The following is a 23,210-nucleotide window of genomic DNA, read 5'->3' on the forward strand; positions in this document are numbered from 1 at the left end:
AATGCTTGTGATTTTAAAATTTTACCTCCTGTGCGGCCGTTTATGAAATCTGAGGGTTGGCCAGTCGTCGACTTCTGCCCCCACGTAGATGGTACGGCGATGTTCGGATAAATCTAAACACTCTTTACTCCATATTCTAGTCCCTAAAGGAGGTGTTTAGCGCAACAAACAAGGCAATCAGACTATATGGCATTTGTCGCCCTCACTTAGCCATAGGAGTTTGACAATGAAAATTTTGGCGAAGCCCCTGGTATTCGGAAGGCCGAACTTGGGGCGCTACACGCACCCGATCGGATAAGAAACCGATTCCTCGCATAAAGTGGAAAAAATCTCTAAGGATTTGAAACCTCTCGAACAGCTGACTAGCTCGCGCTGCATCATGACAGTTAGTTTTCGGCTTTCTCTACTGAGGCGCTCGTCCGGAAGAACCGGGACATGATAACCCACAAGTATAGGTGATCGCAACAGTTTTCGAGGGTAGAGTATTCAACCCAAATTTATTGATTCGACACAAGGGGAGCCAAAGAATATTCTGTCAATTCAACCACACCTGGAAACTTAATATCTGCAGCAAAGTATTTAGTAGCAAAGTAATATGATAGTAGTGGTAATGGTAGCAAAAGTAATATTTTTGGGTTTTATAGTGATTGTAACAGTAGCAACGGAAAAGTAAATAAGCAAAAAACAATATATGGAAAGCTCGTAGGCAATGGATCGGTGATGGAGAATTATGTCAAATGCGATCGATCATGCAACAGTTATAACATAGGGTGACACAGAACTAGCTCCAGTTCATCAATGTAATGTAGGCATGTATTCCGAATATAGTCATACGTGCTTATGGAAAAGAACTTGCATGACATCTTTTGTCCTACCCTCCCGTGGCAGCGGGGCCCTATTGGAAACTAAGGGATATTAAGGCCTCCTTTTAATAGAGTACCAGACCAAAGCATTAACACATAGTGAATACATGAACTCCTCAAACTACGGTCATCATCGGGAGTGGTCCCGATTATTGTCACTTCGGGGTTGCCGGATCATAACACATAGTAGGTGACTATAGACTTGCAAGATAGGATCAAGAACTCACATATATTCATCAAAACATAATAGGTTCAGATCTGAAATCATGTCACTCGGGCCCTAGTGACAAGCATTAAGCATAGCAAAGTCATAGCAACATCAATCTCAGAACATAGTGGATACTAGGGATCAAACCCTAACAAAGCTAACTCGATTACATGATAAATCTCATCCAACCCATCACGTCCAGCAAGCCTACGATGGAATTACTCACGCACGGTGATGATCATCATGAAATTGGTGATGGAGGAAGGTTGATGATGACAATGGCGACGGATTACCCTCTCCAGAGCCCCGAACGAACTCCAGATCAGCCCTCCCGAGAGAGTTTAGGGCTTGGCGGTGGCTCCATATTGTAAAACGTGATGAATCCTTCTCTCTGATTTTTTTTCTCCCCGAACATGAATATATGGAGTTGGAGTTGAGGCCGGTGGAGCGTCAGGGGGGCCACGAGGCAGGGGGCGCGCCCCCACCCTCATGGACAGGGTGTGGGCCCCCTGACATGGATTCTTCTTCCAGTATTTTTTACATATTCCAAAAATAATTTCCGTTGATTTTCAGGTCATTCTGAGAACTTTTATTCTGCACAAAAATAACACCATGGCAATTCTGCTGAAAACAACGTCAGTCCGGGTTAGTTCCATTCAAATAATGCAAGTTAGAGTCCAAAACAAGGGCAAAAGTGTTTGGAAAAGTAGATACGACGGAGACATATCAACTCCCCAAGCTTAAACCTTTGCTTTTCCTCAAGCAATTCAGTTGATAAACTGAAAGTGATAAAGAAAAACTTTTACAAACTCTGTTTGCTCTTGTTGTTGTAAATATGTAAAGCCAGCATTCAAGTTTTCAGCAAAGATTATGAACTAACCACATTCACAATAACATTTAGGTCTCATGTTTACTCATGTCAATGGCATAATCAACTAGCGAGCAATAATAATAAATCTGGGATGACAACACTTTCTCAAAACAATCATAATATGATATAACAAGATGGTATCTCGCTAGCCCTTTCTGAGACCGCAAAACATAAATGCAGAGCACCTTTAAAGATCAAGGACTGACTAGACATTGCAATTCATGGTAAAAGAGATCCAGTCATAGTCATACTCAATGTAAACTAACAATAATGGATGCAAATGGCAGAGGTGCTCTCCAACTGGTGCTTTTTAATAACAGGATGATGACTCAACATAAAAGTAAATGGATAGGCCCTTCGCAGAGGGAAGCAGGGATTTGTAGAGGTGCCAGAGCTCGATTTTGAAATAGATATGAATAATATTTTGAGCGGTATACTTTCATTGTCAACACAACAACTGAGAGATCTTGATATCTTCCATGCTACACACATTATAGGCGGTTCTCAAACAGAATGGTAAAGTTTATACTCCCCCTCCACCAACAAGCATCAATCCATGGATTGCTTGAAACAACGAGTGCCTCCAACTAACAAGAGTCCCAGGGGAGTTATGTTTGCAGTTATTTTGATTTGATTTGCATAAAGCTTGGGACTGGGCATCCCGGTGACCAGCCATTTTCTCGTGAGTGAGGAGCGGAGTCCACTCCTCTTGAGAATAACCCGCCTAGCATGGAGGATACAGACAACCCTAGTTGATACATGAGCTATTCGAGCATACAAAACAAAATGTTTATTTGAAGGTTTAGAGTTTGGCACATACAAATTTACTTGGAACGGCAGGTAGATACCGTGTATAGGTTGGTATGGTGGACTCATATGGAATAACTTTGGGGTTTATGGAATTGGATGCACAAGCAGTATTCCCGCTTAGTACAAGTGAAGGCTAGAAAAAGACTAGGAAGCGACCAGCTAGAGAGCGACAACAGTCATGAACATGCATTAAAATTAATCAACACTGAATGCAAGCATGAGTAAGATATAATGCACCATGAACATAAATATTGTAGAGGCTATGTTGATTTTGTTTCAACTACATGCGCGAACATGTGCCAAGTCAAGCCACTCCAATCATTCGAAAGAGGATACCACCCTATCATACCACATCACAACCATTTTAATAGCATGTTGGCACGCAAGGTAAACCATTATAAACTCCTAGCTAATTAAGCATGGCATAAGCAACTACAATCTCTAATTGTCATTGCAAACATGTTTCTTTCATAATAGGCTGAATCAGGAACGATGAACTAATCATATTTACAAAAACAAGAGAGGTCGAGTTCATACCAGCTTTTCTCATCTCAATAAGTTCATCATATAATCGTCACTATTGCCTTTCACTTGCACGACCGAATAGTGTGGATAATAATAATAGTGCACGTGCATTGGACTAAGCTGGAATCTGCAAGCATTCAATTCAAGAGAGAAGACAAGGTAATATGGGCTCTTTGTTAGATCAACAATAATGCATATAAGAGCCACTCAACATTTTCATTATGGTCTTCTCCTCTCGACCCCCAAAGGAAAGAAAAGAAACAAAACTATTTACACGGGAAAGCTCCCAACAAGCAAAAGAAGAACGAGAAATATTTTTGGGTTTTCTTTTTAATTACTACTAATACGGGCATGGAAAGTAAACTAGCTAAAAGCTACAACTAATTTTTTTGGTTTTTCTTATGGTTTATTAAGGCACACAAGAAGAAAACTAAAAAGGAAATAAACTATCATGGATGATACAATGAAAAAGTATGAGCACTGACAACTAGCATGAGTGTGTGAACATGAATGTAATGTCGGTGAGAAATACGTACTCCCCCAAGCTTAGGCTTTTGGCCTAAGTTGGTCTATGCCCATGGATGGCCTGGTGGATACCCGAAGTTGAAGCTGGGGTCGTACTGAGAAGGAGCCTCGGGTTTCCACTGGTTGGCAATCTCCTCCGGATCCCACTGGTAAACATACTGTCGTGAAGGAACAAATTGTGGTTCCGGATCTGGCTCTGTAGTTGGTGTGGGGTTTCGGTAGGCGTGAATGGCCTCCGGTGGAACAAGGTACTTGCCTGCAGATAAGTCAAACAAGGAAGGAGCAGGCAAAGTGATAGTCTCAGGGTGATTTTTATCAAAAATCAGCTTGTACTTAAGCATCTTTTCCTTATTCTTAACGATAAAATCATGTGCTACCATACTCTTATAGTCTAGAAAAACAAGAGGTAACAACTTTTCTTCTTTCTCATAATGTCTAATAGGTATGTTAAAATGTGCAGCGAGGCGCGATGCGAAGATACCTCCCAAGATGGGGCCCTTAGTACGGTTAAGATTTAACCGCTTTGCAACAATAGCACCCATACTAAATGTGTCATCACGGAACAAGGCATGGCACAAAATAACGATATCAGGGGCACTAAGGTTGCCACAGTTTTCGCGACCAATCAAGCATCTACTAGCAAATATTGCAAAGTAACGTAGAACAGGAAAATGTATGCTAATAATTCTTGCATCGGAAACCTTCCTAGTTTCCCCTACAACAATTGTATCAATAAACCCCTCCACATTGTTACGATGTGGTTCCTCTACGCTGCCCGAAAAGGGCAACTTGCAAACCTCACAAAATTCAGAGGGACATCTCCTTATACTCATCATATAAATAGAAATCCACCGAAGGTGGTGACCTCCTAGCATGGAAATGAAAATTTTGCATAAAAATATTAGTGAGTAAGAGATATTGTTCGCGTTGGTCGCGGAGGAAGTTGGTGAGGCCTGCATTCTCAGCCAACTCATAAAAATCATCATAAATCCCGGCTGCTCTCAAGAAATCATCACAAGGCCATTCACACGGCCGAACTTCCGCGGTGCGAGGGAGATTATATTTGGGCCTCTTATCCTCCTCACTTTGCTTGTCCTTCAAGCTTCGGCTCGACGAGCCCCTCAAAAATCTCTTCATCATTTTCTGAAAATTTCTGAAATTTTTAGTAACTTCAAAATAAAAGTGAACCAAACTCAACAAAATTGATAGCAACTACTCCCACAAGTGCCTAGAGACTATATCGTACATTAGAACTACTTGGGACCATATAAATTTGACATGCAAGCTCAAGAACAAGGTCACCTAGGCAGCAAAAATTTGCAATGAATAAAGCACTAGAACAAAAACTAATTGGACCATTGAAGGAGTCACATACCGAAGAACAATTCCCCAAAGCAGCTTTGTGAATGGAGCTTTGAGCTAGGATATCGAAAATGGCAGCAAGATGAGCTAGAACTCATGCTTGAGCTGGTTGGTGATTTTTTGGGAGGAAGAAGGAGTGTGTGGTGGCTGGAATAAGTGGAGGGGGGCCACCAGGGGCCCATGAGGCAGGTGTGCTCCCAGGGGGGTAGGGTGTGCCCTGGACCCTCGTGGCCAGGTGTTGGCTCCCCCTGATGTGTTCTCAGTGCCAGATATTCTCAAATATTCCAAAAAAATCATATTCAAATTTCAGGGCATTTCGTGAACTTTTATTTTCGAGGTATTTTTTATTGCACGGATAATTCAGAAAACTGACAGAAATTACTATTTTTGCTTTATTTAATATAAATAACAGAAAGTAAAAAGAGGGTACAGAGAGTTGTGTTTTCTAAGTTCACCCATCTCATGCTCATCAAAAGGAATCCACTAACAAGGTTGATCAGGTCTTGTTAACAAACTCATTTCGAATAACATGAAACCGGAGAATTTTCGAATAACACTAGGTTACCTCAACGGGGATATGCACATCCCCAACAATAAGAATATCATATTTCTTCTTGACAGTATGAATAGGAAATTCAAAACCTCCAAAAATAATCGATGAAATTTTCCAATAGAATTGATACTATGGACTTGAGGTTGTTTCCTCAGAAAGTGTACCATATGCTCATTACCATTAACATGAAAAGTGACATTGCCTTTGGTGGAATCAATAACAGCCCCTGCAGTATTCAAGAAGGGTCTTCCAAGAATAATGGATATACTATCGTCCTCGGGAATATCAAGAATAACAAAGTCCGTTAGAATAGTAACGTTTGCAACCACAACAGGCACATCCTCACAAATACCGACAGGTATAACAGTTGATTTGAAGGCCATTTGCAAAGATATTTCAGTAGGTGTCAACTTATTCAAATCAAGTCTATGATATAAAGAGAGAGGCATAACACTAACACCGGCTCCAAGATCACATAAAGCAGTTTTAACATAGTTTCTTTTAATAGAGCATGGTATAGTTGGTACTCCTGGATCTCCAAGTTTCTTTGGTATTCCACCCTTAAAAGTATAATTAGCAACCATGGTGGAAATTTCAGCTTCCGGTATCTTTCTTTTATTAGTAACTATATCTTTCATATACTTAGCATAAGGATTCATTTTAAGCATATCGGTAAAACACATACGCAAAAAGATAGGTCTAATCATTTCAGCAAAGCGCTCAAAATCCTCATCATCCTTTTTTGGATGGTTTAGGAGGAAAAGGCATGGGTTTCTGAACCCATGGTTCTCTTTCTTTACCGTGCTTCCTAGCAACAAGGTCTCTCTTATCATAACGTTGATTCTTTGATTGTGGGTTATCAAGATCAACAACAGGTTCAATCTCTACATCATTATTATTGCTAGGTTGAGCATCAACATGAACATCATCATTAACATTATCACTAGGTTCATGTTCATTACCAGATTGTGTTTCAGCATCAGAAAATAGAAATATCATTGGGATTCTCGGGTGTGTCAACAACAGGTTCACTAGAAGCATTCAAAGTCCTATCATTTTTCTTTCTCTTCCTTTTAGAAGGACTAGGTGCATCAATATTAATTCTCTGAGAATCTTGCTCAATTCTCTTAGGGTGGCCCTCAGGATACAAAGGTTCCTGAGTCATTTTACCACATCTAGTCATAACTCTAACATCATTATCATTCTTATTGTTTAATTCATTGAGCAAATCATTCTGAGCTTTAAGCACTTGTTCTACTTGAGTGGTAACCATAGAAGCATGTTTACTAATAAGTTTAAGTTCACATTTAACACTAGCCATATAATCACTCAAGTGTTTAATCATATAAGCATTATGTTTCAATTGTCTACCAAAATAAGCATTAAAGTTTTCTTGTTTAACAATAAAATTATCAAACTCATATAAGCATTGTCTAGCAAACTTAATAGGCGGGATTTCAGCTTTATCATATCTATAGAGAGAATTTACCTTTACTACATGTGCCGGGTTATCGAGACCGTGTGTTTCTTCAATAGGTGATGAATTAAGACCATGTATTTCTTCAACAGGAGGTAAATTCTTAATGTCTTCAGCTTTTATACCTTTTTCTTTCATAGATTTCTTTGCCTCTTGCATATCTTCAGGACTGAGAAATAGAATACCCCTTTTCTTCGGAGTTGGCTTAGGAGTTGGTTCAGGAAGTGTCCAATTATTTTCATTGGTCAACATATTATTCAATAGCAATTCAGCTTGATCAACAGTTCTTTCCCTGAAAACACAACCAGCACAACTATCCAGGTAATCTTTGGAAGCATCGGTTAGTCCATTATAAAAGATATCAAGTATTTCATTTTTCTTGAGAGGATGATCAGGCAAAGCATTAAGTAATCGGATAAGCCCACCCCAAGCTTGTGGGAGACTCTCTTATTCAATTTGCACAAAATTATATATTTCCCTTAAAGCAACTTGTTTCTTATGAGCGGGGAAATATTTAGCAGAGAAGTAGTAAATCATATCCTCGGGACTACACACACAACCAGGATCAAGAGAATTAAACCATATCTTAGCATCACCCTTTAATGAGAATGGAAATAATTTAAGGATATAATAGTAGCGAGTTTTCTCATCATTAGTAAACAGGGTAGCTATATCATTTAATTTAGTAAGATGTGCCACAACAGTTTCAGATTCATAGCCATAGAAAGGATCAGATTCAACCAAAGTAATTATATTAGGATCAACTGAGAAAATATAATCCTTATCAGTAATAAAGATAGGTGAAGTAGCATAAGCAGGATCATATTTCATTCTAGCATTCAAATACTTTTATTTAAGCTTAGCTAATAATTTCTTAAGATCACTTCTATCATTGCATGCAAGAAAGTCTCTAGCGGTTTCTTCATCCATAACATAACCCTCAGGCACAACAGGCAATTCATATCTAGGGGGAGAATCTTCATCATCACTTTCATCAATATTATCAGTTTCAATAATTTCATTCTCTCTAGCCCTAGCAAGTTGTTCATCAAGAAATTCACCAAGTGGCACAGTAGTATCAAGCATAGAAGTAGTTTCATCATAAGTATCATGCATAGCAGAAGTGGCATCATCAATAACATGCGACATATCAGAATTAATAGCAGGAGCAGGTTTAGGTATCGCAAGTTTACTCAAAATAGAAGGTGAATCAAGTGCAGAGCTAGATGGCAGTTCCTTACCTCCCCTCGTAGTTGAGGGAAAATCTTGGTTCTTTGATCTTTCAAGTTATTCATAATGATAAGTAGATATAAATCCCAAGTGACTCAAAGAATAGATCTATGCTCCCCAGCAACGGCGCCAGAAAATGGTCTTGATAACCCACAAGTATAGGGGATCGCAACAGTTTTTGAGGGTAGAGTATTCAACCCAAATTTATTGATTCGACACAAGGGGAGCCAAAGAATATTCTCAAGTATTAGCAGCTGAGTTGTCAATTCAACCACACCTGGAAACTTAATATCTGCAGCAAAGTATTTAGTAGCAAAGTAATATGATAGTAGTGGTAACGGTAGGTTTTATAGTGATTGTAACAGTAGCAACGGAAAAGTAAATAGGCGAAAAACAATATATGGGAAGCTCGTAGGCAATGGATCAGTGATGGATAATTATGTCGGATGCGATCGATCATGCAACACTTATAACATAGGGTGACACAGAACTAGCTCCAGTTCATCAATGTAATGTAGGCATGTATTCCGAATATAGTCATACGTGCTTATGGAAAAGAACTTGCATGACATATTTTGTCCTACCGTCCCGTGGCAGCGGGGTCCTATTGGAAACTAAGGGATATTAAGGCCTCCTTTTGATAGAGTACCGGACCAAAGCATTAACACATAGTGAATACATGAACTCCTCAAACTACGGTCATCACCGGGAGTGGTCCCGATTGTTGTCACTTCGGGGTTGCCGGATCATAACACATAGTAGGTGACTATAGACTTGCAAGACAGGATCAAGAACTCACATATATTTATGAAAACATAATAGGTTCAGATCTGAAACCATGGAACTCGGGCCCTAGTGACAAGCATTAAGCATAGCAAAGTCATAGCAACATCAATCTCAGAACATAGTGGATACTAGGGATCAAACCCTAACAAAACTAACTCGGTTACATGATAAATCTCATCCAGCAAGCCTACAATGGAATTACTCACGCACGGCGGTGAGCATCATGAAATTGGTGATGGAGGAAGGTTGATGATGACGATGGCGACGGATTCCCCTCTCCGGAGCCCCGAACGGACTCCAGATCATCCCTCCCGAGAGAGTTTAGGGATTGGCGGTGGCTCCGTATCGTAAAATGCGATGAATCCTTCTCTCTGATTTTTTTTCTCCCCGAACACGAATATATGGAGTTGGAGTTGAGGTCGGTGGAGTGTCAGGGGGCCCATGAGGTAGGGCAGCGCACCTAGGGGGTAGGCGCACCCCCACCCTCGTGGACAGGGTGTGGGACCCCTGACGTGGATTCTTCTTCCAGTATTTTTATATATTCCAAAAATAATCTCCGTTGATTTTCAGGTCATTCTGAGAACTTTTATTTCTGCACAAAAATAACACCATGGCAATTCTGCTGAAAATAGCATCAGTCCGGATTAGTTCCATTCAAATCATGCAAGTTAGAGTCCAAACGAGGGCAAAAGTGTTTGGAAAAGTAGATACCACGTAGATGTATCAGGACACAATCGCACTAGTTCTCCCTTTACTACCCTAGCCGATATAGCGGAACGTAAGGTAGTAAGTACAGGAGCCGGGCAACCCAACTATTGACCAAAGACATGATTCAGAGCCGATGCATATAATGCTATAAATTCGGGGTGCCGAACTGCACTGAAAAAGGTGTTCGGACTTTATTGCCGTACTGCGGGGCGCGAAAGCCCCTGGTGAAGTAAAATGTACCAGAGTGTACGTGTGCAATGAGTAATAGATACAAAGGTAAGGAAAAAGGGAAAATTAAGTAATAAGCTGACGCTACCATTTATTTACCGTTTGTAATGTGATTAATACGTCGAGGCGTACTTTTACAAGTAATACGATAAGCAAGTAAGGCTATTTAACATGCCATGACCAAGAGCGAGCTGCGTGCGGGTATGTAAAACAGGTATAACAATCATTAGCGGAGACCACCTGGGGATTCCCTTGTACGCCAAAGCTCCTTACCTCCTTGGTGTGTCCGACAAATGGGTTGTCAGGAGAAACCTCGAAAAGAGAAAACCCAAAATGAAAAGGAAAAGGAAAAGTGTGCGAATCCTAGGGTCGGTCGAGCCGCACTGTGGATCGCGAGCTAGCTATGCCTCCGTCGATACCAATGGGATTTTGAGTGTGTAGTTATGTACGCGCGGTACGAATGCCTCTGTTTGATCGGGACTGGGACGGAGGCCAAATTGCTAGTTAAGCTCTTGACGAGACGGGCTGTCTTGCCGCAGAATAGTCTGGACTCTTTTAATGGTGTTCGGGGGCTTGGCCGCTGAACTAAGGTTCTGCCGGAAAAGGTCGCGCAGTATTTCTGCTGCTAAGGCCGTTGTGTGCTCCTTGGTACGGAGGGAGCGTTCCGTATTTCCATTGATTGTTATGACGCCGCGTGGACCGGGCATCTTGAGCTTGAGATAAGCGTAGTGAGGTACCGCATTGGATCGAGCAAATGCGGTTCGTCCGAGCAGTGCGTGATAGCTGCTGCGAAAGGGGACAATATCGAAGATTAACTCCTCACTTCAGAAGTTATCCGGCGATCCGAAGATGACTTCTAGTGTGATTGAGCCCCTACAGCGGGCCTCTATGTCTGGTATGACTCCTTTAAAGGTAGTCCTTGTGGGTTTGATTCGTGATGGGTTGATGCCCATTTTGCGTACAGTGTCCTGATAGAGCAGATTGAGGTTGCTGCCACCGTCCATGAGGACTCGCGTTAGGTGGAATCTGTCGATGATTGTGTCTAGGACTAGTGTGGCTGATCCGCCGTGCTGGATACTGGTCGGATGATCTCGACGGTCAAAATTGATCGGGTACCATGACCATAGATTGAATTTTGGGGCGACTGGCTCTATCGCATAGACGTCCCTTAGTGCGTGCTTGCGCTCCCTCTTGGGGATGTGTGTAGCATATATCATGTTCACCGTTTTAACTTGAGGGGGAAACTTCTTCTGTCCCCCTATGGTTGGCTGCAGGGGCGCCTCATCATCGTCCTCGCTCTGTGAACCCTTTTCCTTATTCTCGGCGTTTAACTTGCCGGCTTCCTTAAAAACCCAGCAATCTCTGTTAGTATGATTGGCTGGTTTGTGGGGGGTGCCATGGATTTGGCACGGACGGTCAAGTATTGGTCCATGCTGGATGGTCCCTGATTATTTCTTTGATACGGTTTTTTCCGCTGACCGGACTTGGAGCCGTTGAATCCGGCGTTTACAGCAGTTTCATCGGTGTTATCGCCATTGCTTCGGCATTTGTGTCTGCTGCGTCGGAGCTTGTTGTTGCTGTTTTTGGCCTCGGAGGGGCCTGCCTTGCTGGCCGTATTTTTACTACGAGCCAGCTAGTTGTCCTCACCCGCACAAAAGCGGATCATGAGGGCCGTTGTAACATCCCAAAATTCTAAATTTTGGAATTTTATAATAAATAGATAGATTGATTGTTTGTTTGATTGTTGTGTGATTGATTGAGTGAAATTCGAAACTTTTTAAAAGTTAAATGAGAGGGAATAAAAGGACTTTCCCAAACTTTCACCTTTTTGCATTTTGATCTTCGTGAATTTAAATTCTTTTCAAATAGAAAACCCTCGAGAGAAGATGATATGACTTCTTCCATTTAATTAAATGAAAAGGGTTTTTTGAAAAGATTTGAATTTTATTTGGAAATATTTCAAATTCAGAAACTTTAAGCAACTCAATGATTTTCATAAGAGAAGATAAAATAACTTCTTCAAAATATATGAAATACGAGTTGGAAGTTTAAAAAGATCAAATTTAAAGTTTGTTTGAAATTATTTTCAATTTGGAGTTATTTGGGTTTTATTCAAGTTATTTTTCTCCAAAAATAAAAATAAATGGAAAATAGGGTAAAATGATTCCCTACATCAGAAAATTGGAGAGAAATAATTTTGAAATCATTTTGGTATTTCTAAAATGATTTTTATTGGGTTTTATTGTAGAGGTAGCACTGTTTGAATTATTTGAATTTTTGTGAATTTTATTTGGCACTATAGAAATGTTCATGTTGTAGAAAATCTGTTTTTGAAATTTTGATATATAATATGCCTATATAAAATTTTATTTTATTATCGTTATCCAGTTTTCATTTTTTGTTTCTATATATAATATAAAAATATATATGCGTGCGCCTGGAACTAACCGCCGCCCACATGCGTAGCATAGCAACAGGCCGACCCGTTTTTCTTTTGTTTTCTTTTGTCTTTTATTTATTTATTTTATTTTTGTTAATGTTTAGTTTTTTTGAAACAAATTTCAGAAGAAAAAAAGACTTCGAAAAAATGCAACTGGTGTACGGTGCGCGGCCGGCCGAGCCCTTTAGGCCCATGCGAGGCGTGAGCCTTTTTTTTTCTCTGTTTCGTATATTTTCGTCTATGTTTAGTCCCACATTACCTAGCCTTTGATCCTTAAACCTCTTTTTCATCTATAAATACAGACCCATAGAGTCTCCAAAAATTATCCGATTCGGGTTAAATTAATATTTTGGTTTGGCTAGATTCATTTAAGAAAAACATATTTCTCCTCTCTAGCGCGACTTTTGGAAATTGTCTCTTATCTTTAAAGTCGTCTTTTCTCTGCCTTATAAATGCCTTATAAAGGTATATTTCTTTGTTTTTTTATACTTCCGTAGTTTATTATTTCTAGACTAATAGGATAGAATAATTAAATTATCAATTAGTCTACATATTTATACATTAGACCTTAGCTGTACCTATTTTTCTTCCGTAAAACAGTTTGGCTCGGATTTTTCAAATAGCCATAACTTTTCACTCGTTTATCCAAATTAGATAAAAGCAGCGCCTATAGATTCGTCTTGTTTTCACCTATCCAGTGAACCTGTCATATCAAATTTTTGAAATTTTCAAATTTCGAATTTTGTTCAGATTCATATTCAAATTTCTTTTGAACATAACTTGAGTTTCGTAACTCCGATTTAGTTGATTCTTTTTGCAAATCGAAGCTCTTGACTTAAACTTTCTGATAAGGCCAAATTCACATAATTTTGGTACTGTTAGAAATTGTTTTATGTTGCAAGAGTTATTTGTTGGTTTTAATGTTTTCCGAACTGTCTTCTTCGTTTTCCCAATCTTTTGAGTGATTGCTTATGTGTGGTTACTATTGCTTCACGATAGATTGAACGGAGTGTGACGAGTAGAAATATCAAGAATTATGAGTGCGAATCATCTTCATCAACAGTACAAGGCAAGTTCACACTTTGATCATATCCCTTTCATACCCAGTTTTTATGCATTAGTTTCAACCCTCAAACATTGCATGGTTAGGACTTGATAACATGTGGGTATCGGGAAGTAGTTGATGAGGTAGGAACCTATTGCCCTGCATTCAAACCCTGGGAGTTACTTTTACGTCATGCTCATATTGCTATGCTATGCTCGTAGACGTGGATTGGTTTGAGAGAATTCATGATAGATGTGAGATTTATTATTTAATGGTTAACTTAAGGTGGCTACTTTAATACACATCTGGGTGGATTGGTTGGGGCACCCTGAAGCACCCAATGGTTTGCCCGGGCACCTGGAGAACCTAGTGTTTGCCCAAGGGGATCCCGGAGGACCCGTGTGATCACCCTATGAAATGCCACCAGGCTCAAAGGGATCATAAGATTATTCATGCTAGAAACTTCCGTGTGCAGCCACAAGCTATTATGGGCTCTAGCATAGTTCAGTAAGTTGCGTGAAGCTCTTGAAGAGATAGACTAGCAGGTAGTGGGTTGTAGGTGGTATATTCTATCCGGAGTAGAGAGTTAATGCTTCTGAAAGACTGTGTCTTGGTCATCCGTTTCTCAAACACCCGACAGTGCGAGAAATTCAATGGAGGAGATTGGGTCTTGTGCGGAAATGTGCGCAAAACTCTGCAGAGTGTACAAACTAATCATGGTTAGTCGTGTCCCTGGTTATGGACATCTTGAGTATCTGGTTCTTGGATTATCATATTGATCTCATCACGTTACTTAAATAATTTGTTGGGTTATTGATGTTAATTTGGGATTGAGTTGGAGGAACCTAAATTATATTCCTTTGTAGTAGGGAAAAATTGGCTTTTCGCAAAAACATTATAACCATAGAGCTTTTCCACTAGCCATATATGTATGTAGTGATAGATATTATTCATCATTATCCTATGGTGTGAATTTGCCAGTACATTCAATATACTGACCCTTTGTGGCTGTAACGTCTCATGTTGCAGGATTCTTACGACGAGTAAGTGATACATTAGGGTTACGATTTCTACTCTCAACTTTGCCGTTGTTGTTGATTGGAATCCACAACCTTTGTTACTTCCGCTATTTGGATTGAGGTAATAGTATTTACGTTATTTTATAAATGTGATTTACCTCTGTTATAAATCCTCGAGTATTGTGCGTGTCAGCATACCGATCCAGGGATGACACTTAAGCATAGAGACTTGACCGTCTGAGGTCGGGTCGCTACAGCCGTGAGGGCGGTCATAGATTTCGGCTTTTCTTGGCCGAGGTGGCGGGCAAGCCATTCGTCGCAGATGCTGTGTTTAAAGGCCGCTAGGGCTTCTGCATCCGGACAGTTGACGATCTGGTTCTTTTTAGTTAGGAACCTGGTCCAGAATTTCCTGGCTGACTCCCTGGGCTGTTGAACTATGTGACTTAAGTCATCGACGTCTGGCGGCCGGACATATGTACCTTGGAAGTTGTCGAGAAAGGCTTCTTCCAAGTCCTCCCAGTTGCCGATGGAATTTTCAGGCATGCTGTTTAACCAGTGCTGAGTTGGCCCTTTGAGTTTTAGTGGGAGGTATTTGATAGCATGGAGGTCATCTCTGCGGGCCATGTGAATGTGGAGAATAAAATCCTCGATCCATACCTCGGGATCGGTTGTTCCGTCGTATGATTCAATGTTGACGGGTTTGAACCCTTCGGGGAATTCATGGTCCATTACTTTATCAGTGAAGCAAAGAGGGTGTGCGGCGCCTCTATATCAAGCTGCGTCGCGACGTAGCTCCAATGGAGTCCGTCTATGGTTATCGGCTCGAGCGTGACTAGGTTTGTCACGTCCGAATAGGTAGCCGTCGTCGCGTATCAAGGTACGTCCTCGCGATCCGTAGATTGATCTTGTATTTCCTGCTCTATTGTCCAGGTCTTGACGAAGGTCATATGTATAGCCCTGTGCTGTCTTATCCCTGCCTTTGTGACGGGTGGGACTATCTGTTTTTCGGCTCGGGTTGCCGTTTTATCCCGGACGTGCGATGGCCAATCGACCGCATTGCATGATGCTGGTGCGGGTCTGGCGCCTCATCATCTCCTACTAGAGAGGTTCCTCAGGCATGATGAAGTCTTTGTTGCCAAGGCTCACCTCCTCCTCAGAGAGCGAATGGTAACTACCGTCCTCCGAGTCTTCTTCCGTGGCCTGTTCGTCAGGGCAGAATTGCCCCTCTTCTCGGTGGTCTTGTTGGGCAGTTTGTTCCTCGGACTCCTCTGTGTCTTCGGCACCATCCGGAGTGTTGTTGTTTCCTGTGCCGGTATTGTTGTCTCTGCTGCGGCGTGATTTAGAGCGGCGCCGTTGACGCTGACGCTTTGGTTGTGTCTTAGGAGGGTCCTCCTTCACTGGGTTTTCCTTGTCATCGCCGCTATTATTTTTGGGCGTATGTACCATGTATACGTCATATGAGGAAGTGGCCGTCCAGCGTCCAGTGAATGGCGGGTCTTGGCCTTGCTCCTCATTGGCATCCTCGTCCATACCGTCGATGTCTTCGGAGCCGTAATCAAGCATGTCAGTTAAGTCCTCGACAACGGCTATGAAGTGGGTGGCAGGTGGGAAGCAAAATTCTTGATCGTCAGCCCCTAGTTCGAACCGGACATAGTTCGGCTGCGCGTCCCCCGCCAAGGACATGCTCTTTAATGAGTTTAGCACATCGCCCAAAGGCGAGTGCTAGAAGATGTTTGTGGCGCTCAATTCGAAGATCGATGAGCAATCAAGTTCGGCATCCGTGGGCTCACATGGTTTGGAATTTATAACCAGAGACGAGTCCGGGATTCCGGTGACACAGATATTGTGTGAGGTTAGGTCCATGTGCGGCTCCAACACCGGGGAATCTGTGGCCTCCGTGGTGGGGTCGAACCTCCGATCCTTGGATGCTGCAGTGTGCTCCAGATCTAAGGCCAGAGTGGTCCCAGGAGCTATCTCCTGGATGCGGTCTGACAACAGATTTAGGTCATGTTCGTCAAGGTGACTAGGAGCGATCGTCGTGGTATCGAATCCAGCGAAGATCAAATCTCCACGGATGTCCGCAACGTAATTCAGGCTCCCAAACCTGACCAGATAGCCAGGGGCGTAGCTATCGATCTGCTCCAGGTGGCCAAACGAGTTGGCCCGCAGTGCGAAGACGCCGAACACGAAGATCTGTCTGGGGACGAAGGTTTCTCCTTGGACAGCGCCATTGTTGACGATTGAAGGGGCCATCAAACCTTTTGGGGACGGCACAACGGAACTCTCAATGAAAGCACCAATGTCGGTGTCAAAACCGACGGATCTCGGGTAGGGGGTCCCGAACTGTGCGTCTAAGGTCGATGGTAATAGGAGACATGGAACACGATGTTTACCCAGGTTTGGGCCCTCTCTATGGAGGTAATACCCTACGTCCCACTTGATTGATATTGATGAATACGAGTATTACAAGAGCTGATCTACCTCGAGATCGTAATGGCTAAACCCTAGATGTTAGGTTCTACGGTAGGGTGCATCGACTGTAAAATAAAATTTTCCTACGCGCAGAACAACCAAGAACATGCTACGGGAGATGGATCACCGTTTGTTACCACTAGACACGTAGTGCCGTGCAGCAGAAGAGTTGGGGCAGCGCGTCCGCGTGGATCGTCTCCTCCTCGTCCGATCTCCCTCGTACAGCCCGTAGTCGGTTCCCACGTACAGGTTCGCCAAAGTGGCGCAAGTGCACCACCTCTAACGGTATCCACGCATGCAGGAGGAACATCGTGCGGCGGACTGCTAGGTCCGATCACACAACCGGCAGCGAGTGGAGGTGTCTATTCGCAACACATGCAAACCCTAGCGACAACGCCGAAGCGATCAATCCGTGAGTGTGCGGCACCTCCACTTTATATAGGCGTCCGTCGCGGGCTCAACACTTGGGCCTCGCACGGACCCTAAAGCCCATAAGTCTACTCGGCCACAATCCGAATATAGCTCAGATCACATCCGACCAGTATCCTCGGATCCGACCTCGTAGGTTCCTTCCCTTAAGCACGCGACCCCTTAGGTTCAAGCCGGCTTGGTCGTAGTTTGGATTACCTCCGAACTGCATAGTTGGTAGCGGCATCTAGCAAGGCATGCCGAACACCGAACAAACTATGAAGCTAGTTAGGCGAACCTGTACATCATACTTCCATTCCTTTTGCCACACGATATATGTTGTCGGGCTCAAGGCGAGTCTGTCATGCTTGGGCTAGCCCGACCTCTTTTCTCGTTCCAGTGATGCCGACCACAAACCGGATTATCTCATAATCCTTGTCGCATGGCCATGCTTATCTTGGTAGGATCACACGAGGGGCCCAGAGTATATCTCTCCTAATCAGAGGGGCAAATCCCATCTTGCTCGACCACGTCTCACAGCATGGTTCTGGACAAACCCGAAACCTACCTTTATAACTACCCAGTTACGGAATAGCGTTTGGTCGGCCCAAAGCAAGTCTGTCACCATCCCGAGTACATGTGTCAGCTCAGGTCTTAGGACATAGAACATATGTTGTACTCGAGACTCACAGATGACATATCATTGTGTCTCATAGTTGGGTCTGTCCGACTCGGACCTTATCTCGACTCGGAACCGAATATGTCGAATCCGACCAGATCCTTCCAAGTCCATATTATCCGGTTAGCATCCAATGCTCCATGGCTAGTGAGACTAAGCCATCAATCGTGTCATATGCTAGTCTAGTTGGCTGTGCGTCCACACAGCCCTTTCGACTAGGGACCTTTTAGGACAGTCATCATACAATGCATAGTTCCACAAACAAGTCACATACTTGCTGATACACATCGTTGATAATGTCCAAGGCTATCTTTATTCATAAACACATAGGAAATATCGTCATACATGATTGCCTCTAGGGCATATCTCCAACAGTCTCCCACTTGCACTAGAGTCAATCAAATAGACATCGAATGTCCATAGCTCTAACGTGCCCCTCATGCTTGGATTGTGGAAGCGGCTTAGTTAACGGATCCGCAACCTTTGCATCCGTGTGAATTTTGCATAACTCTACATCACCACTCTTTACGATCTTTCGTATCAGGTGATATTTCCGATATATGTGTCTGACCTTGTGGTGATTCCCTGGCTCCTTGGCTTGTGCGATGGCACCAGAATTATCACAATAAAGGTCCAACGGTTTTACCGAGCCTGGGAAAATACCAAGATCATCGAGAAAGTTTCGGATCCAAACACCTTCCTTTGCAGCTTCACAAGCCGCAATGTATTCGGCTTATGTAGTAGAATCGGCCACCGTATCTTGCTTGGAACTCATCCAGCTCACTGCTCCTCCATTCATGACGTACACGAATCTGGACTGTGATCGACAATCATCTCTGTCGGTTTGGAAACTAGCATTGACGTAACCCCTTACGACGAGCTCTTCCTCACCTCCATAACTAGGAACATCTCTTTAGTCCTTTTCAGGTACTTCGAAATAGTCTTTAACGCTGCCCAGTGACTCTCACCTGGGTTGGCCTGGTATCTACTTGTTAGGATTATTGCAAAAGCAACATCGGGCCGCGTACATATCATGGCATACATGATGGATCCGATTGCCGAGGCATACAAAATCCTACTCATCCTGCTTCGCTCATCAGATGTCGAAGGACTCTGAGTCTCGCTTAGCCTTATACCATGTGAGAGTGGCAAGAACCCTTCTTTGCCTCACTCATGTTGAACCGCTTCAACACTTTATCTATGTACGTGCTTTGGCTTAAGACGAGCAGCCTCCTTGATCTATCTCTATAGATCTTAATGCCTAAAATGTACATTGCCTCACCAAGGTCCTTCATCAAAAACTTCCCATTCAATGACTCCTTGACCGAGTTTAGCATCGAAATATCATTTCCGATCAGTAGTATGTCATCCACATACAAGATCAAAAACACTATCGAGCTCCCACTTAACTTCTTGTATAAATAAGAGTCCTTTTCGCTTTTGATGAAGCCGAAACCAGTGACGACCTCATCAAAACGAATGTTCCAGCTCCGAGATGCTTGCCTCAACCCATAAATGGATCTCTTGAGCTTGCATACCTTACTAGTGCTAGTCGGATCGACAAAACCCTCGGGCTGTATCATATACACGTCCTTAGTTAAATTTCCATGAAGGAAAGCCGTCTTGACATCCATCTACCATATCTCGTAATCGAAATATGCAGCTATAGCTAGTACGATCCTCACAGACTTCAGCATCGCTACCGGCGAGTAAGTCTCGTCGTAGCCAATTCCTTGAACTTGTCCATAACCCTTAGCGACAAGCCGAGCTTTGTGGATCTAAACATTTCCATCCACATCGGTTTTATTCTTAAAGACCCATTTGCAACCAATGGCTGTTACGCCAGGCGGCGGATCAACCAAGTCCCAGACTTGATTCTCATCCATGGACTTTAACTCGGATCTCATGGCCTCCAGCCATGCCTCGGAATCTGGGCTCACCATCGCTTCCACATACGTGGCCGGCTCGTCACTTTGTAGCAACAATACATAACGCACTCTGCACAATCTTTCCGACCTCTGTGGTTCCGGTGTCGCTTCCACTACGAGTTCCCTGACTGACTCTGGTATGATCTCATCACCAGCCGAGCCGTCCCCGAGTGGTCCTTGAATTTCTTCGAGTCAAACTGTCCTCCCACTGGCCTCCCGACTGAGAAACTCTTTCTCAAGGAAAACCCCGTTCCGAGCAACAAACACTTTGTTCTCTTCCCGGTTGTAGAAGCTATATCCCAAGGTTTCCCTCGGATATCCCACGAATATGCATTTATCCAACTTGGGTGTAAGCTTGTCTGACATAAGTTTCTTGACAAATGCTTCACAACCCCAAATCTTTAGAAAAGACAAACTGGGACTCTTCCCGGTCCACATCTCATGTGCTGTCTTGTCTACGGATTTTGATGGTACCCTGTTAAGTGCGAAAGCTGCAGTTTCTAGAGCGTATCCCCAGAATGACAAGGGTAAATCCGACTTGCTCATCATAGATCGAACCATGTCCAACAAGGTACGATTCCTCCGTTCCGATACACCATTTCTCTGTGGCGTACCCGGAGGTGTGAGCTGAGGTACTATACCTCTACTTTTCAAATGATCATCAAACTCCTGGCTCATGCACTCATCTCCACGACTGATTTTATAGTCTTGCCGAGCTGATTCTCAACCTCATTTTGAAACTCTTTGAACTTTTCAAAAGTCTCCGACTTGTGCCTCATCAAATAGATATATCCATATGTACTCAAGTCATCGGTAAAAGTCACGAAGTACTGATAGCCACCTCTGGATGTTGTGCTCATTGGTCCACACACATCACTGTGTATCAGTTCCAACAGCTCGGATGCCCTCTAACAACTCTTTACAAAAGGAGACTTAGTCATCTTGCCGAGCAAGCATGAGTTGCATGTCTCAAACGACCCAAAGTCAGTTGAAGTTAGGAGTCCATCATCATGGAGCTTCTTCATGCGTTTCAGACTAATGTGTCCAAGTCGGCAATGCCAGAAGTATGTCGGATTTATCTCATTAGGCTTATGCCTCTTGACATTCACGTTATAGACCAGTTCCTGTTCTAGATTCGATATAAATAACCCATCAACAATGGGTGCATAGCCGTGGAACATCCCATTCAAATAAATCGAACAACCATTTGTCCTTTAAATTGAATTCATAACCCTGACTCATCAAGCATGAGGCAGAAATAATGTTCCGACTAAGTGCAGGAATGTAATAACAATTATTCAACTCCAAAATAAATCCAGAAGGAAGCTGGAGCTGCATCATGCCAACCTCCAACGCAGCAACTCTTGCTTTGTTGCCGACCCTCATGTCAATCTCCCCTTGCGCCACATGCCTAGTTCTTACCAGCCCCTGCATCGAGTTGCAAATGTGAACAACCGATCCAGTATCAAATACCCAAGAGCTGCTAGGTATGTCAGCAAGGTAAATGTCTATAACATATGCAACAAGTGTACCTTTGCCTGAAGCAGCATTCCCGGCCTTCTTGCCATGCTCTGCAAGCCACTTGCTACAGTTCCTCTTCCAGTGACCAGTTTCCTTGCAATGATAGCAAACGGTCTTTGAGTCCGGCCCATACTTTGGCGCAGCGGCGGAGGTTACCATATCCGTGCCCTTTGCCTTAGCCTTTTTATTGGACCAACTCTTCTTGAACTTAGCCGATTTCTGCACCATCAACACTTGATGCGTGCCTTTCTTAATATCCTGCTCTGCCACTTTGAGCATCCCATGCAATTCAGTGAGCTTCTTATCCATGACATGCATATGATAGTTCGAGATGAACGTCCCATAGCTGGGTGGAAGAGAACCCAGAACTGCATTAGTAGCCAGCTCATCCAAGAGGGGGAAGCCCAACCGATTCAAAGCTTGCACATAACCGATCATCTTGATCACATGCGGGCTCAGTGGATCACCTTCCTTCAGCTTACAATCCATCAAGGATCGCCAGACGTTGAACCTTTCGGTCCTAGCCTGCACCTGAAACATGCTCTTGAGACTCTTGATCATATCGAAAGCCCCAACATCTTCAAAATGCTGCTGCAAATCGGGCTCCATACAAGCCAGCATGAGGCAGCTGATCTTGTTTGATTCATCAACGAGTTTCTGGTAGGCATTCTTGGTTGTGGTACTAGCATTATCGGCAGGTTCCTCTGGAAAGCGGATCCTCTAGAACATGTTCCTTTTTATCATGCTTGAGAACAATTCTCAAATTTCTATACCAGGTAGTAAAGTTTGTTCCATTCAGTTTATCATTTTCCAGAATTGATTTCAATGCAAAGTTGGGTTGAGCAGGTGGTGCCATTGATCTACAACAGAAAAATATGCAATCACTAAGCAATGTGTTTATGTAGAGTAATTATAGCCTTAAACAGAAATACTCCCACTGAAGTCAGCATCCCCCCGCAAATTCTCAGTGATTCAGGATCCGACTAGCACATGTGACTAGTGAGCTTTAGCATCACTGCTAGACAACATGCCTATCCGGTAAGAAACTCCTTACTAATCGTATCTCTATACGACTCCTGTCGGTCGGGTAGGTATCTCATACCCCGGCTCCCGACCTCTTTTGCCACAAGGCCCAAAACCGTTTTGATAGCCTTGTCAAGTTAACCTAATACAGTGCATGTCCATGTCCGACACGAACCCTTCAGTTCAAGGACACCTAGCAGCACTGTGACGCCCGGATAATTAAGCTACAGTAACCCTCTACTAATGATGCCACGTCACCTCGATTTCTGTTAATAAACTCGTGTTAGTTTAGAACGATTCAAATTCAAATTTTAATTAAAGGCAAACAATAAAAGTTTTCAAACATTAAAACTAAAATGTTTGGGTTGTGCCAAATAATGCATAGGTATTTATGGTGAAGAGATCACACTTTAATAAAATGTTAAAATACTCTAAAATGTTATAAACAGTAGCAAAAAAATTATTTAAACACTTTGAAACTATTAAAACAAATGAAAACTATTTTATTTAAAGTTCCCAATTTAATGTG

This window comes from Triticum urartu, chromosome 3A (assembly GCF_056163025.1).
Source record: "Triticum urartu cultivar PI428250 chromosome 3A, HENAU_Tu73, whole genome shotgun sequence".
Classification (NCBI taxonomy): Eukaryota; Viridiplantae; Streptophyta; class Magnoliopsida; order Poales; family Poaceae; genus Triticum; species Triticum urartu.